We start from the raw sequence: 17,500 nt of genomic DNA, 5'->3' as shown, positions 1-17,500 counted from the left end.
CCTCAAATCACGGCCCATATTTTCTGAAGCTTCCCAAACGGAATGGCGCGAACCATTTGATTTTCCAACTAGAATTTCCGGTTTTCCCATGTAAATGGTAAGTACCCAGGTTCATTTGGTGTGGCACACCAAGAAACCAGCACGAATGCCGTAAAATACGAGAAAAATCATACTAAAAAGTGGACTGCTAGCGACAACACCTATCCACACTTTTCAAGTGCCGTTTTATTCCCAAACTTTCGTGCGCAAGTCTCCGTTTATGACAAAGATATCAGTAGTAAAGTATGCGTGAGAGTCAAGTTGTCCATCAGCCCGGCGCCTATCTCCGGTTCCCTGAGCATGAAAAAACTAGCAGTATTTCTTCTCACCCTGAATGGGATGCAAGTCCATCGAAGGGATACCTCCCCCCCCCCCTTTCCCTGCTATGCATACATTTTGTAGGAATTGGATTTAGAGAGTAAAGTGTCGTTCTCCAAAACACAACCTAACGTCCCTGACCAGGAATAGTGCCTGGACCATTCGATCCGGAGCCGAGCGCACTAACCATGACGCCAGCAGTGTCGTCACCTATATGTATTGTTGTTAATTTGCCAACCAGTAAACGAAGAATCTCAATGCGATCAACCCTCAAAGGGCTTACAAATTATATGTTCTCCGTATACACTGTAATCACCACTGAAATCACAGCCCAACAATTATGACGCCAACTGCCACCACCATGAAACCACTGCAAACGCTTTTGTGGCCTCTAAAACTATTGACTGATAAAACAAAGAGTTATGTTGTTGACATCGTCATAATAAAACAACAACAACCGTGACAAAAAAAAAAAAAAATCAAACAAATAATTATCTTGCCCATAGCATCTCGTGTTCATAGCATAGCAAAATGTTTAGGTATGCCAGAGCTTATCGCGGTTGCAAGAGCATGAGGCGCATAGAAGCATTTTCAAACTCACAAAATAGGAAGGTACTTCCATCGCAGCTTACACTCTTTATTTGGTCAGGTAGCCACTAGAGCTCACCTATTGGAAGTGGAACCATAACCACCACTGGACTCTGAAAATTAAGAACATTCAGGCAAATATTGATCACGGGGAAAAAACACCTAAGAACCAGTCAATTAGAGGTTGAAAATATTAACAAGTTCTGTGATGTTAACGCCAGGAGTGCACAACACATATATCACAGAGAAAAGACAACTTTTAAAACCTTCTTTAACCTTTAATTTATTCCTAAACTCGTGTTACTAATTATATAAAAATAAAGCTCGATAATCTACAATTTAATTTCTGGTCTGAAAAACATTGTATAACTTGAGCTTAAAACAGCAAATATATAATACCCCAGGAAACGTTAGTATATCCTCCAAACAAGTACTGTCCATTTTTGATGATGGTAACCATGTTATTTTTCCCATCACACCTGCCGTGAAAAGTACTGCCAGCCCAGCCGTGAGTGGAGGCGCGGTAACACAGCACCCACCGATAGTTCAATCCAACGGAAGGCGCCAGGAACTGAGAAAGGCGACTTTGGTAAGATTCATTCCCACTATTACAGCCGAATGCGAAAACAAACCTAGAATAAAAAAGGACTAATCACAATTGTGTCTGGCAAACAAGGCGCTAAGCAATAGATCCTTCGCATAAATGACGCCTGCATTTGAATAACAATAGTTTATACATCCTTAGTCTCGCACTCATGCTACCAGACAAAGCATTTTTCACATGAATGTGAAGCTTAGGATGTATAGGTTTTGTTATTCAAATTTAGGCGCCATTTATAAAGGGTCCATAGCACAGCAGTAACGGAGAGAAACAACAATAACATAGAAGCGGTAACACAACACTAAAAGCGAAAATTAAAACAGTAGCGCAGGATCAAAGCAGTAAAAAAGTACCAACACATTAGTAATTAACACAGCAGAAACACTACAGTAACAACAGTATTAGAGAAGAAAGACAATCTTAATTCTGCATAAATGCAGCCGTAACTAACAGCAACGGTAAAAAGGCGGTAAACAGCAGTTACGCGACAATAAGACAACAGTAGCAAAGCAGTGAGACAACAGTATAACCATAATAGCACAGCAGTAACACAACAGAAACAAAATAGTAACAGCAGTAACACAGAAGTAACAAAACAGTAACAGAGAAGTAACGCACCAGTAACAAAACAGCAACACACCAGCAACACAACAGTGCCAAAGCAGTAACACAGCAGTAACTCAACAGTAACAAAACAGTAACAAAGCAGTAACATAACTGTAACAAAACAGTAACAGAGCAAAAACACAACAGTAACGCAACAGTGACACAGCAGTAACACAACAGTAACACAGTAGTAACACTGCAGTAACACAACAGTGACACAACAATGACACAATAGTAACACAGCAGTAACACAACAGTAACACAACAGTAACACGACAGTAACACAGCAGTAACACAAGAGTACCACAGCTGTAACACAACGGTAATGCAGCAATAACACAACAGTAACACGAGAATAACACAGCATGTAACACAACAGTAACACAGCAGTAACGAAACAGTAACACAGCAGTAACACAACAGTAACACAACGATAACACAGTAAAAACACACTAGTAACACAACGATAACACAACAGTAACAAAACATTAATACAGCGGTAAGAAAGAAGTAACAGAACAGTAACACAACAGTAACACAGCAGTAACACAGCAACACAGCAGTCACACAACAGTAACACAGCACTAACACAACAGTAACACAGCAGCAACACAGCAGTAATCCAGCTGTAACACAACAGTAACACAGCAGTAACACAAAAATAACACAACAGTAACACAGCAGTAACACAAAAATAACACAACAGTAACACAACAGTAACACAGCAGTAAAACAGCAGTAACTCAATAGTAACAGAACAGTAACACAACATTAACACTGCATTAAATCAGCAGTAGCACAGCAGTACCACCGCAGTAACACAGCCGTAACACAGCTTTAACCCAACAGTAGTACAGCAGTAACACTGCAGGATCACAACAGTAACACAAGAGTAACACAGCAGTAACACAGCAGTAACAAAGCAGTACCACGTCAGTAACACAACAGTAACCCAACAGTAACACAGCAGTAACACAGCAGTAACACAGCAGTAACACAGCAGTAACACAGCAGTAACACAACAGTTACACAACAGTAACACAGCAGTAACACAGCAGTAACACAACAGTTACACAACAGTAACACAGCAGTAACAGTAGCAACTAATGTTACAGCAAAATATATACTAACACATCAGTGACAAATCAGTTACATAACAGAAATGTTCGCATTAGTAACACAGCAACACAGCAGTAACACAATGAACAAACTAAATTTTTAAAATTAAAAAAAAATCCTATTGAATAATAAATGTTTTTTTCGAAAGAAAGTCTATTCTCGACTATAGCTCTTATTCGAGAAGGATCTTAATATGGATATAGTGATTTAACTGGGAAATGGAAATCATAGGACCTGCAGTTAGCGCATGAAGAGAAAGGCGAAAATATGGAAATAGGATAGTGAACGTAACATAGCACGCCAAGCTCTGTAAACTGGTGCCCCTGAACTTTGATTGCAAATCAGTTTAGCTTAATACAAGGAATAAGATAAAAGAAAGAACCTTTTTCGCATCGATGCCCATAGAATCCTGGAAGACAGCTGCAGTTGAATTCACCGAGTTGGTCGGTGAATCCCGAGTTGGGAACAAAATTGTAGTCAACGTATTAACGTTCATCTGAACTGCATCACATGATTTATTTTTGTCTTGCTTTGTTTTCTTCTGGTAAAACACTTTCATAAGTATTTATTATTTACCACGGGAAGTCGTCTCAAGCTTAACCTACTTACAAGCCTAATTATGCAAAAGGGGAATATTTGTTCACAATTTTTGCCTCATTAGCAATTTAGTTTCTGATCAAGCTACAAAGATCTCAGTCCTGAATATTGGATGGTGCGGGTAACTGTCCCAAGCATTTTCAATGGGATGTACTGAAAACCTTTTGCGTGGCCTAGGCCTTAAGAATGAATGAATGCGTATGCTCATTGCCACCCAGACATTTTGCGGTGTTGGCAGTCAATTTCTCCTTAGCTATTTCACCCAGAGAACCAAAATGTTCACCAATTACAAAGTTTTACCCGCTCTTTGAATGTTTGAAGTTAGTGGCGTATCTATCATGATACGATGTCTTCTCTGTAAACAAAGACTTCAGCAAGGATCGTTGTTTCACCCAACTTAGACGGGCGTATGACTGCAAGCAAAAATTACTTCATTGCGATTGGCTAAGAGTAGGCCAAGTTATAACTTTATCAATTCTACAGAAAATACAAACGCTTTTGTGATTTTCTCAGTCATATTTCTTTCATATTGCACTCGGTTAATTGAGCTCGAGCAATTTTGCGAGAATTTTCAAATATCATCCTGTTGTAAATCCTTAATACACTCGCTCTCATACCTTTACTAAATTTAACTACCTGCTAAACGGTCGAGAAATAAAGACACAGTAAATGCTAACAGGATAATAACTGACATTTCTTCATCATTCCTTACCTTGCGCAAAAGAATAATTAAAGTAAACTGTGGCCTTTCTTTCCCGTTTTATTAATTCCGTATTGATTCAGGAGTTTCATTCGTGCAGGATATTGTCACCTCTCATGAAATTCATACACTGTGTGAGAGATCAAAAGACACTTTCTTGATGTCCACTGGAGACAGGATGCCTAGAATAAATTATCTACTGACATCCCTAAATCGTAACGGCTGATTAGTCTCATTAAAAAACAACTTGAAAACTCAGCAGGTGTGACAATTTAACAGATCTGCTGAACAAGTAAGAAGAGAACTGTCATTGAGGAGGGTCGCACAGGGGTATTCTCGTGATACGTGATTAGCTGATTTTATTTTCCGTGAAACGTGAGTTTAAGGGTGCGTTTCTTTTAAGAAAATCCAAGATTGGATTCTTAAATCCGAATGAATCTGAAAGCGGATTTTGCGTTTCTTTACTAAACAGATCAGCCCAGGATCACTCGGATCGTGGTTGCGTCAAAGGAACCGAAGAATTGTTTAGAAAAGAAAAGCAAAATCTGTTTTCGGATTCTTTCGGATTTAAGAATCCAATCTTGGATTTTCTTAAAGAAATGCACCAGAAGAAATTATTCTTTGTGGTCCGTGACCTGAAGGTTTTGCGTGACCGGTGAAGACCTTGAATTATTAACCGATATTTGTGATTTCAGCACTCTATTCCTCGTGATTTTGAGGCGCGAGTCCTCTGAATGGTTAGAATCGTCTATCGAGAGTGATTTAGGTATGCGGTTTCCAATATGGAGCCTTGACTAAGCCTTTCATGATTTTGCTTTCTTCAAACACTTTTCCTAGTGTAAGAGCAGGTTATTAAAAAGAATATACTACTTGCTTATTTTCGTGATTCGTGAAAATGAAGTTTTGATATCCGTGATTCGTGATTCCCTATTTTTTCCGTTCGTGAGCCGTGTCAGAAACCCCTTCCCCCTCCCCCCCCCCCCTCCCCCCTGTACGACCCTCATTTAGGAATTTCTCAGAATCAGGCCAGGCATTTCTGCAGCAATAATGATTTAAAACATACATGTAGCTAATAAAGCCTCGCTGTGAAACTCAGTAAAACAAACAATGCTACTTTCTGCTCTCCAATCCGCTTGAATTAAATTTCGCACAATGATCATTCAAGTATCTCCCCAATTCAAGCCCGGAAGATCTCTAATTAAAAGTATACATAAGCATTTTTTCACAATGTGTACACCATTGGTAAGTCATGTACCATTGTTTGAAGTTAAATTAACCCAAGAGTGGTATTTTATTTCTTGTATAGGGAAGATATTTGTTTACAAGCATTGTTCTCGTTATTTAGAGGTTCAAAACATTAAACAAAAGAATTCTTTGTTTCACCAGTCAATAGTTCTCTGATTGGTATATTAATAACAATAGGTGACGTCAGTGATAACATTATCTTTGGTATAGCCTCTGCTATTTGGGCGACGCTAGCTAAGAGCCGATCAGCGCAAAGTATCTTCGTAAAATATAAAAATTTTCAAGCTACTATCAAACTTAAACAGTTCTGCAGATTCACGTAACAAAAACTCTTGGGGAATAATTAATGAAAATAAGTTGCGCAAAATAATTATTGGTTATTACAGGTAGTTTATTACAACTAATGTTTCAACATTTTACATGGGGTATATTTAAAATTGCTTCTCACGTCCCGGACAAATGTATGTTTAGAGTATAAATTACGGCCCCTAAGTTACGGATCATTCACATTACCTTCAGGGACTACTGAACTTGACGCTTCTTTGTAAACTTTTGCAGCTTTATAAAACGAAAACTTAAAAAAAGCTTACCTGCTTTCAATTGCGTTCTTCACGATCCGTACTTTTAAAAACGTTTGTCCTCGACTTTGACTGACGCTTAATTGCGGTTTTTGAATATATTTTTATTCTACGCATTTTCGCCCAGTTTCAAAATCTTTTGATATCAATTTTGACAGTTTCATAAAAAGAAAACAATAATATATAAAAACTAATTGTTTGTCGGCTTTGGTTGGTCTGTATCAAGAAAAACAGCAATGGGCCTTAAAAATTGGCCATAGGATATCTGACCGTGTCAACACCTGGGCCATCAAACCTGCCAATTTTCACAAAGGAATGTAAGCTAGGGCGCAGCCATTGGCCTTAGCATACATTTCTTTGTACAATTTGGAAAGTTTGGGCTTTCATACTTCCATGTGTTTGCAGCGGTTTCTCGTGAAACTTCGCGTATTTACAAAATTCGGCGTAATAAATCGAGCAGTGAGGCTTACAAGGGTGTAGCTAGGGGGGTCCTGGGGTGCCCGTGACCCCCCTTTTGAAAGCTTTTTCTTATGCAAACAACCTACAATAGGTGGCGAAAATGACATGATAATCTGGCAAGTACCCTCACTTTGACACAGTATGACCTCCCCCCCGCTTCCTTTGAAAAATCCTGGTTACCTCCTGGTTTAATTATTTTGTTTGAATTAAAAAAAAATCGAAATAGCACGACATCGTCATAAAGGTTCTTTCATGTGCAGTTTATCGGTTCTTTAGATAATGCTGTAGTTGCATTCGATATCAAAAGCCCAAAATATGCGATTATTCCCTTCCCCCTTTCAGACCACACCGAAAATCGATACCTTATCTCAGACCAGACCCCACCTAGAAACTCCCTGTCTGTCTGGATAAACATTTGAGAAGGGCCTCGAACTCCCGATGTTAATTGCACCTCGGCTTCTTGAGATATGAATGACAACAATCATTAAGACCGAGTTTACCAGAGGACCAGGTAGGGGTGATACATGCCATCTCTCCTTTTTGGATGAAACTTTGCCAGATTGAAGGTACTACCCAACAACTCTAAAAAACAAAGTGGGCCGGCTTTGTAATTTTTCCCTTAGGAGTTAGACTACCCTCCCCAAAAATGTCACTAAAATAAGCATCAAATTTAAACACCGCTCCTGCTTACAGAATACATTGAATTTTATTGGTATTTCACACAAATAAAGATTGGACCTATCTTAGTTCACACCGGGAATTTCAAGTCATTTGAAGTGACAGGTGCCAATCAAGGAATATTATTTCCTACCCATGTCACGCAACATTTAGCTGTAAGGCAAATTAGCTCAAATTCTGACTCAAATATTGCTTAAGTCCAACTTTCTAAATCAAAACTAATTTCATCACAGTTTAGTGTCACCCTTGGCCTGATGAAATCAAGAATAGGATTTTTGGCATCTGATATATTTTGGTAATAAAAGTTGTTCAAACAACATGACAAGAGGCTAGTTTCAACAAAGAGACAAGGGCGAAATCTAAAAATATTAGATATTATATAATCAGTTTATCAAAGTTATTTCTATGTTATTGTCATTAACAAAGTCTTTGAATATTAGTTAGGGCAGTGGAAGTTCAATGAATGCAAAACTCTTTGCAATATCCCGTGACCCTCGGACGTACAAGAGGGGATGGGGGATAGATGTCATCCCCCCAATAACGTATTTTCAAAATTTTGAGAAGACGATTTATTCTAAGGGACTGTAACTTTCATCAGCTGTTCATTCATCCTTCGCGGATATTTTGATATGTCAGCTGTGTGTCCATCAGTTTTTTTATGTTTTCATGGCAACCACTAGTTTCATGTAGGTTTGGCCAAAAATCAACTTTTTTTGACATAATTCTGTATTTTTTCCAGTTTTGTTCATCAAATTCCAGAAATTCACCAATTTGTACATTTCATAAGCATTCTGGCTTGATTTTGTATCAATTTCCATTATTTCTTGACTTTTTAAATAAAAAGGAAAATCCAAGATGGCAGATCCACGATGGCGGGTCAAATGACGTCATTTGACATTATGACATCACAGCCATTGAATATGGTATAATTTTTTTAGAACAAGCTCAGGGCTATCTAATCAATGTAAGTTTAGTACGCTGTGCGTTAATAAAACAAAAATCAGAGGGGGTTCCTTCCATTTCCCCTTTATACCACAGTGGGGGTACGAGTTACCTTGTACGCCCAAGGGTTAAATAACAGTGCAAAACACCTAAATTTTATTCGTACAATCTAAATATGGGAATGAACGGCCGTGATGTTTGAATTCTAAAACATTGACTAGTTAGATGAGAGTTTTTCTCGGAATATCTTGTTTTTTAGATTACTCTTGAAACCCTGCTCAATCATCACAGGTCAAACACTTGATCTTGTAATTGATTAATGTCAACTCTTACTGTACACTCGGCATACAAACTCATCAATCCTGAGAAGTATTCTTTGCTGAAATTATTGTTTGCTCTCATTCCGAGTTCAAAAAACCCTTGAAATTTTCATTTTGCTGCATCAGGCATACAAGTAAATCTTGGTAAACACGTGCAGTTTTATATAATACTTGAACTGTAAGATTGAGCTTTAGCTAGCTTTTATGAAAATGCGTTTTTCTTCTGAAAGTTCCTATACTGAATTAACCGCAGATAAAGGTTATACCTGAAAGATGTTAGCACAAAACATTGTAAATAATCGCATGTCTGCGAGTAAGGAGATGTGTGAAAAAATTGCAATTCTAGGGGAAAATTAAGCCTCAAGAAGCTGAAATTATCTAAAACTTATCTAGTAGAAATTATCTAGTAGCTGAAATTATCTAAAACCTAGGGTCCAAGCGAGCACACATGACAACACGGCACCAGTGCCTTAGGTTTAGCAAGGTTTGGCCCGGTTGAACTTTTTAATTTTTCTAGGCACTCAAGAAGCTTGATTGGCTCTTGGCCATCGTTTTCTTTTCTGTTCAGTAACCTCCAGCGTATATCCGTAGCTCCATAGCCCTGTGAAATAAATGATTTGTTTTTTTCTGGTCACAACACTGTATTACATATTCTACATGGTGGATGGTAAAGTACCTGGCAAGTAGTACTGTCTTCATACTGCAAGCCTGGTCAAGATCTCTTCTGCTTCATCTTGAGACGGACTCAGATCAGCCTGGTGTATAGCTAGTCGGCCACTTCTGAACATTACAGACAACATGCTGAAGTACTGGGCTATTTGATCTGCAGCAAGCTACTCTTCTTTGCTGGACATTTTCCTGCCACTACTGTTTTGCACAGTCTCATCTTACTGCACTCATTCACTACACTTTCGTCCTGTCCCCTCACCTTCCAAGAATGTTCTTTTCGGATATATGTTCACTTTCTCAGAAAAGCGGGTTCCTCTTCGTGATGTTTTCAGACCCATCCCTTTGAGATTTCTCATGTGGATCATGATCACTAAAGGACGTTGGGGATCTCAGCCCATTTTGTCTTGATGCTGTCTATGCCGTTTCTCTCTCTCTCTAACTTCTTTAGGTGTTTACCCGCATCCATGTGTCTCTGCAGACTGCAAAAGATTGGTATGCTTTTGTGAATCCCTCTTCAGGGTAGGAGGAATACACTCTTGTAGCTTTGACAACTTGGGACTCTTCTTCAATAGATTGCGAGGTCCTAGACCATAGTTAATAGATAGGAATGGTTGTGAAGCCCGGCAAACATCAAAGGAGCAAACGAAGATGATTTGTGTTAGAAGGTCCACGACCGTGCAAAATATTTTTTGTGCCCATACACTATGCATGAATTACGTAACCAAAACGTTTCTATTGGTCAGTTACTGGGTCAATAGTATACAACAATTGTGTTTTGTGCACGGTCAAGGCCAAAAAAGAGAACAAAAACATACCACAAAGAACTTTTTTGAGAATCATAATAATCCCATTCTATTAACTATGCCTAGACGGAGGCTGTTGGAGCTGACACGTCAAACTCTTGGCTGTAAAAGTAGCAGTCTTTCTTGCAGTAAATTTAAGGGCTGCTCTATGCATAAGTCTGTAGGCCCTTGAGGTCTTCCAAATCCATTCCTTATGTGCAGGTGTGAAACGTTTACCAGGGCCCATATCATAAGCCTTCTACACTTTCAAACCTCCAAAATTTAGAGACAGAATCCCAGACATTGGGTGCTTCATGGTCTGGCCTGACTCTTGAGTCTTAACAATATTATTGATGCCTGACACCCTTCAACCCGCCATTGGATATCACTAGCACTTTTAATGTCGTAGCCTTCATTTATGTTACAACGCACATGGCTCTGCACTGTGGCAATTCTTCTGTCACCGTGGTCCTTTCCAGCCTGTGGACCTCTGAAATCTTATCTGACGATCTTAATGCCTGTACACTCTCTAAGGCTGGCAAGTGAGTAGATGAGATGAGAACAAAGGTAACATCTGGTATTGTTGAGCTTTTCTTTCCAAAAAGTTACAATTGAGCAAAACATCGAAGCCATTCTTATCATTGGATTGTGCACATCTCTGCAAATAGAGATTGAAATCCCTTGCGCAGTGGTAATAAATAATAAATAACAACAATAAATATAAATAAATATGATAAATAATAATAATAACAACAACAAACTATTAATTATCACTTGGTGATATTTTTTGCTGCTGATCAAGGTCTTTGGTTCTTGTTCCCATGCTTTCAAAATTATATGCACAATGTTTATCTTTATACCAATTAAGATTTACTTGCCTGCCTGATGCAGCAAAGTAAAAAAAAAATCATAGATGTTTTTTAACTCGATTCGCATGAAATGAATATTCATTGGGTGAGCTCAAGAGTTAATATATGTGGGCAAACAATAATGTCAGCAAATAATACTTCTCAGGATTGATGAGTTTGTATGCCGAGTGTAAAGTAAGAGTTGACAATAATCAATTGCAACATCAAGCATGTGACCAGCGCGTGATGATCGAGCAGGGTTTCAAAGGTAATCTAAAAAGTGAGATTTGCCCAGAAAAACTCTCATCTAATTAGTCAATGTTTTAGAATTTAAATATCACGGCCCTTTATTCCAACATTTAAATTGTACAAATAGAATTGAGGTGTTTTGCACTGTTATTTTAACCCTCGGATGTACAAGCTAACTAGCACCCCCACCGTGGTAGAAGGGGAAATGGATGGAACCCTCTTTGGTTTACGTTCTGTTTAGGCACAGCGAAATAAATTTACATTGATTATATAGCCCTGAGCTTGTTCTACAAAATGATACCATATTTGTTGGTTGTGACGTCTTATGATGACAAATGACGTCATTTGACCCCTGATCTTGAATCCGCCATCTTGGATTTTACTTTTTTCTTGAAAAGTCAAGAAATAACGGAAATTGATACAAAGTCACGCTAAAATGCTTATGAAATGTACATATTGGTGAATTTCTGGAATTTGATGAACAAAACTGGGAAAAAATACAGAATTAGGTCAAAAAAGTTGATTTTTGGCCAAACCTACATGAAACTAGGGACTGCTATGGAAACATAAAAATAATAGACACACAATTGAAATATCAAAATATTCGTGAAGGATGAATGAACAGCTACTGAAAGTTTCAGCCCCTTAGAGTAAACCGTCTTCAAAATTTTGAAAATACCTTAGTGGGGGATGGCATCCCAACCCCCACACCCCCTTGTACATCCGAGGGTTGCGGGATATTGCAAAGAGTTTTGCATTCATTGAACTTCCATTGCCCTAACTAATATTCAAAGACTTTGTTAATGACATTAACATAGAAATAACTTTGATAAACTGATTATATAATATCTAATATTTTTAGATTTCGCCCTTGTCTCTTTGTTAAAACTAGCCTCTTGTCATGTTGTTTGAACAGCTTTTGTTACCAAAAAATAACAGATGCCAAAAATCTTATTCTTGATTTCATCAGGCATTAGTTTTGATTTAGAAAAGTGGGTCAAGGTCAAGTCTGCATGCGAGCCAAGTGGCCCATCAGGCCGGAGCTTATCCCGGTTTCTGTAGCATGAAGCGACTAGGAGTATTTCTACTCCCCCCTGGATGGGATGCTAGTCCATCGCAAGGTTACCCCCAGCATTAAGTTCGCCGGTACCCATTTATACACCTGGGTGGAGAGAGGCACTGTGAGAGTAAAGTGTCTTGCCCAAGAACACAACACAATGTCCCCGGCCAGGACTCGAACCCGGACCGCTCGATCCGGAGACGAGCGCACTAACCATGAGGCCACCGAGGTGGACTTAAGCAATATTTGAGTCAGAATTTGAGCTAATTTGCCTTATAGCTAAATGTTGCGTGACATGGGTAGGAAATAACATTCCTTGATTGGCACCTGTCACTTCAAATGACTTGAAATTCCCGGTGTGAACTAAGATAGGTCCAATCTTTATTTGTGTGAAATACCAATAAAATTCAATGTATTCTGTAAGCAGGAGCGGTGTTTAAATTTGATGCTTATTTTAGTGACATTTTTGGGATTTTGGGCGAAAAACCAGGGGGGGGGGGGGGTAGTCTAACTCCCACAGGAAAAATCACAAAGCCGGCCCACTTTGTCTTTTAGAGTTGTTGGGTAGTACCTTCAATCTGGCAAAGTTTCATCCAAAAAGGAGAGATGGCATGTATCACCCCTACCTGGTCCTCTGGTAAATTCGGTCTTAAATATCTAATTATAATAAAAAGTACGCACAAACTATACCCTACAGTAGGGCAAAATGGTCGAAATGTATAACCTATTTGAGAAAAATACGACTTTAAACTCTAATGTTCCTTGGCGCTGTAAATACCGGTAAGACTTGTATAAAGTAGTACCCCACCCACCCACGAAAAGAAGGACACTAAAAGCAAACATCTTGCATGCTGTTAGAGTGAAATACGCCACAGAACTTTTTTTTTAAACAATGCAGTTCCGGATTTTAACGAAAATGTCGCAGGATCGACGGATTTGGCGAAAAAATGGCACGGATCGGCAAATTTCCATACTCCTATTCGTCCTTCTCTTTGAGTTACAAAGGAAAATAGGAATGTCATTTTCATTTCTTTTTTGTTGATTTTGTTCTGTAGTATTTTTTTTTTTCTGAATGATTGATGTTTAGTCCGAAAATATCGCCGACAAAAAATCGCCTTGATCCAAGAACTATGATTTCATGCACAATTTATCGAACTTTTTTAATTACAAATTAATACTATAATTTCCGGGATTTTGTTTTTGTTTTTGTTTTTGTTTGTTTGTTTGTTTGTTTTTATCATTACTATTTTAGGATAAGAAGAAAACAGCAACGTACATGTAAGGAGAAAAGAGTTTCTTTCCAGGGCAGGATGTTGCTCTGAAGGAGGAAAGGTCTTCGAGAAGAACTGAGAATTCAGGGTTGTTCAAATGAATCGATCGACCTCAAACAACGACTATTTATTTCCACTCACCACGGGCACAGCGGTCAATAGTACAGCGGTCAATAGTACAACGGTCTTATCGATCGCCAGTTTGGTCGCTTGCTTAACAAACGCAGCCAGTTGGAGCAGGCGTTCTGATCCTAGCTATTTTGCTTATCAAGTTATCATTTACGTCTAGCTGGTACACACCACAAAACTGGTGATGCCATATGTATACATGCATCATCAATGTGGACAAATGCAGGACATTCCAAAGACAGCAATGTACATTATAACTATGTTTGCACAACCTTATATGAAATCTTTTTTTTTTTTTTTAAATAATTTCACAACTGCTTAAGCTGTGTGTATAACTGCGATGATCAATCATGTCTTCATATCTTTCTCCGCAGTTCACACATTTAACTTGTAATATTGGCCTCATTAGCATAAGCAATTTAGTTTCTGATCAAGCTCAAAAAAAGGATTAACTCTTCCAAGCAATTTTACTCGTTCTAATTCTACCCAAAAAATTCCAACTAGCGGCTTCTATTTATTGTTCATATTCAAAGAGTAAAATTAATTTTGCAATATTTAATTGAGACAATCTATGTACTTTTCATTATAATTCTAGTCTTATGTTTGCTGACCAATTTAATGAAACTACAGAGAATTGTAATATTGACTAGTCACTTTAACGAACAGAAGAATCTCATTTCCCCCAGCGCGTTTGTTCGGTGTAGGATTGAAAGTAGTAATTACGCATCATAAATTTACACAGGACAACATTTACCGCTGTTATCAGCCGTTAATCTCTTTGTGGCTTTATTCTTCCATGAAAAGCTTTATCTTCTGTTTCGTACTATCTTTTCTTCACGTGATTTTTAATTTGGTCATTTTAAATTCATCTTGATATTCAGTTGTTTGAGAATAAGAAAAATGAAGTGTTGACGCAACGAAACCCTGTGCTTAATTTTTTGGCGGGATCGATTTTGTTTTTGCTTAAAGGTTTTTTTCTAAATCTAATTTGAGTTACAAGAGAAAATTAATTTAACGTTTCCAGTTTTTTGTTTGTTTGTTTGTTTTGTTTTCAATATTTTTTAACAACTATACTTAATTCAGTCGCAAGTACTGACCCATGAATTAAACAATGATTCCGTGCACGATTTTCGAACTCTTAAAATTAAAAGTTAATTCTAACATTTTCTTAGATTAAGAACAGGTGCGAACAGATAAGGTTAAATGAGCTTCTTTCCAAGGCAACCAACAGATTTTCCACTCAAGCGGCGCAAGATCTAGACTGTACTCCTCAACAAGAAGAACTAAAATTAGAGTTGTCGAAATGAACGGCTCCGCTTCAAGCAGTGACTATACATTACCAGTCGCCCCGGCCACAGCGGTTGCCAGTATTATGATGTTATCGATCGGCAGTTTGATTGCTTTCTTTGCAAACGCACGAGTTTGCTTTTTACTGAGAAAGCGTTCAGACTTACGCAAGGTTCCACATTATTTATTCGGCAGTCTTGCGGTCAATGGAATCTTTTCTTCACTGTTGAATTTGCCTTCTCGTTTAGCCTTGACAGCAATTCTTCTTTGGGACATACCGGTGTCTGTTGAGCTTGCTTGTCATGTTCTTGTGCCAAGTGGTTTTTTCTGTAATATAATCAATGCTATGACCTTATCATTGATGGCGATCGGCCGACAAGACTGTGTTTTACGTCCATTCAAGCGACGCATGGCCAGAGACAATATCACCAAAGTAATAGCTGTGTCATGGATCGGGACTCTGGTTTTAACCTCGCCCATAATCTTCAAATCAGCTAGCCAACAACAATTCAAAGGATGTGACATTGTTCCGAAAATATCAAAAGCTGAAGAACCCATTTTCGTTTACATCACTATTTTATCGAAATTCTCTAACGTGGCCTCTGTGCTAATTATTGTGGTCACAGCACTGCGCATTGTAAAAAGACTGCGTTCGTCACCCTTGCCAGAATCAAACAGTCATCACAGACGCCAAGAAAACAAACTAATATGGTTGACTTACAAGATCTGCGTTGTTTTTCTAGTTTCTAAGTTGCCCATTTTGATTTATTTTCCCGTAGCGATATTTCTTGGAAACTTCGACCACACACATGTACTGCCGAACATTTTGGTGATAGCGTTATTGATAACTAATGTTCCTTATGTAGTAAATCCATTTCTTTTTCACAATATGCTGAGGCCTCTGAAAGATAGTCCAAGAGCAGGTGACAAGCGGCCGAGAGACATTGAAATGAACCATTGAGAAAATATTGAAATTAACACCGCTCAAGTGTTTAATACGGTTTTTGGGCTAGATTCAATAATGCTAGCAGCTTATTTTAGCTTTCCAGTTACAGTCAAACCAAGTGATGTGTACCCCTCAAGATTACATTAATGAACCGATTATTTGAATATCGAACCTGCTAGTCGCTACAAGAATACGGTTAATGGGTTTAATGTTAAAAAAAAAAATCAATTTAATATTAATTTGTTTTGAAATGACTAACGAGTTCAATATTCAAATAATTTAAATTAATTCATTATTGCATTCACTTACACAAAGAGCAGGATTAGCACTTTCCTTTCTACATAGAGGGGGAAGGGGGATGGGAAGGAGTTACGGCTGAAAATATATTACACTGCATTTATTCTCTCTGAATAACGTGTACCGTCGTTATTAAACGTTGATTTATTTGTAGCGACATTATTTCATGGAAAGCTAAACCCATCTCTTACGTCCTGTCTTTTTGTAACATAATTTTAGCTTGTCTCTATTAAATAATTTTTTTTTTTTTCGAGCCTCTTATTGAGAATAAGAAATCAAGATAAGTTGATATAATTTCGTCCTTTTTTCATGTAAATGAGAACGGAGCTGTTGGAATGAGTATCGTTCTGTTTTCAGCATTCGTTATTTATTACAAGTTTCTTTCCAGGGCAGACTAATATATATATATTTTGTTGTTGTTGTTGTTGTTGTTGTTGTTGTTGTTGTTAAGCGTTTTATTATTTACGCAAAGTAGGATCTTAAATTTTCCTCGGATGAAAACTACGTAGTGAGAACGGAGTTGTCAGAAGGAATCGATGTACTTCGAACATATTGCATGTATTCATTTATTATTAACAGTAGCGCCGGGCACAGCACTTGCTGGTATAGCAATGTCATTGATCGCTAGTTTACTCGGTTTCTTACCTAACAAACATGTTTTCTTTCTTTTTCTTTTACTAAGAAAGAGTTCTGCAGTTATGCAATGTTCCGCACTATTTCTTCGACAGTCTTGTGGTGATCATTTAATCCGCACCATGTAAACCTACAAATAATTTCACCGATATAAAGCATATCAGCAAACCGTTATGCAAATAACTCTGTGCGAGGTTCGAATAACAACTCCTGTTCGCTTGTATTGCATAACTCTCAGCATAAAATACCTTTCGAGCAAAATGTGAAGTTATGACTTCACTAATCACGCTTGCCACCCTTGTTACATTTACCGGAAGTCCTCGATTTAGCGCCCCCCTCGAATAGGCGCCCCCTTCGAATAAGTGCCCCTCCTATCGGCCGAAATTTAAAATAAGCGCCCCCCCCTGGAATAAGCGCCCCCCTCCCCTTCCCCCATTTTGTGGACGAGTAATGAGACAACAAAGGATGTATGGTTTTCGCCATGTAGAATTAGATTTGTACATTGTTTCAGTTTGTGAACACGTTAAGTTTGGAAAAAA

At 38.2% G+C, this 17,500-nt stretch overlaps 1 pseudogene; it reads right to left on the bottom strand.

The window, feature by feature from the left end:
* The window catches only part of LOC149105099 (uncharacterized), a 35,236-nt pseudogene extending 33,534 nt beyond the window's left edge, over positions 1-1,702 (bottom strand).
* Positions 1,703-17,500: the final 15,798 nt, after the last annotated feature.

This window comes from Orbicella faveolata, unplaced genomic scaffold, assembly GCF_042242905.1.
Source record: "Orbicella faveolata isolate gen_17 unplaced genomic scaffold, um_ofav_v1 contig_34, whole genome shotgun sequence".
Classification (NCBI taxonomy): domain Eukaryota; kingdom Metazoa; phylum Cnidaria; class Anthozoa; order Scleractinia; family Merulinidae; genus Orbicella; species Orbicella faveolata.
Note: the sequence above shows the minus strand (reverse complement) of the source record. Positions and strands in the feature narration are given on the sequence as shown.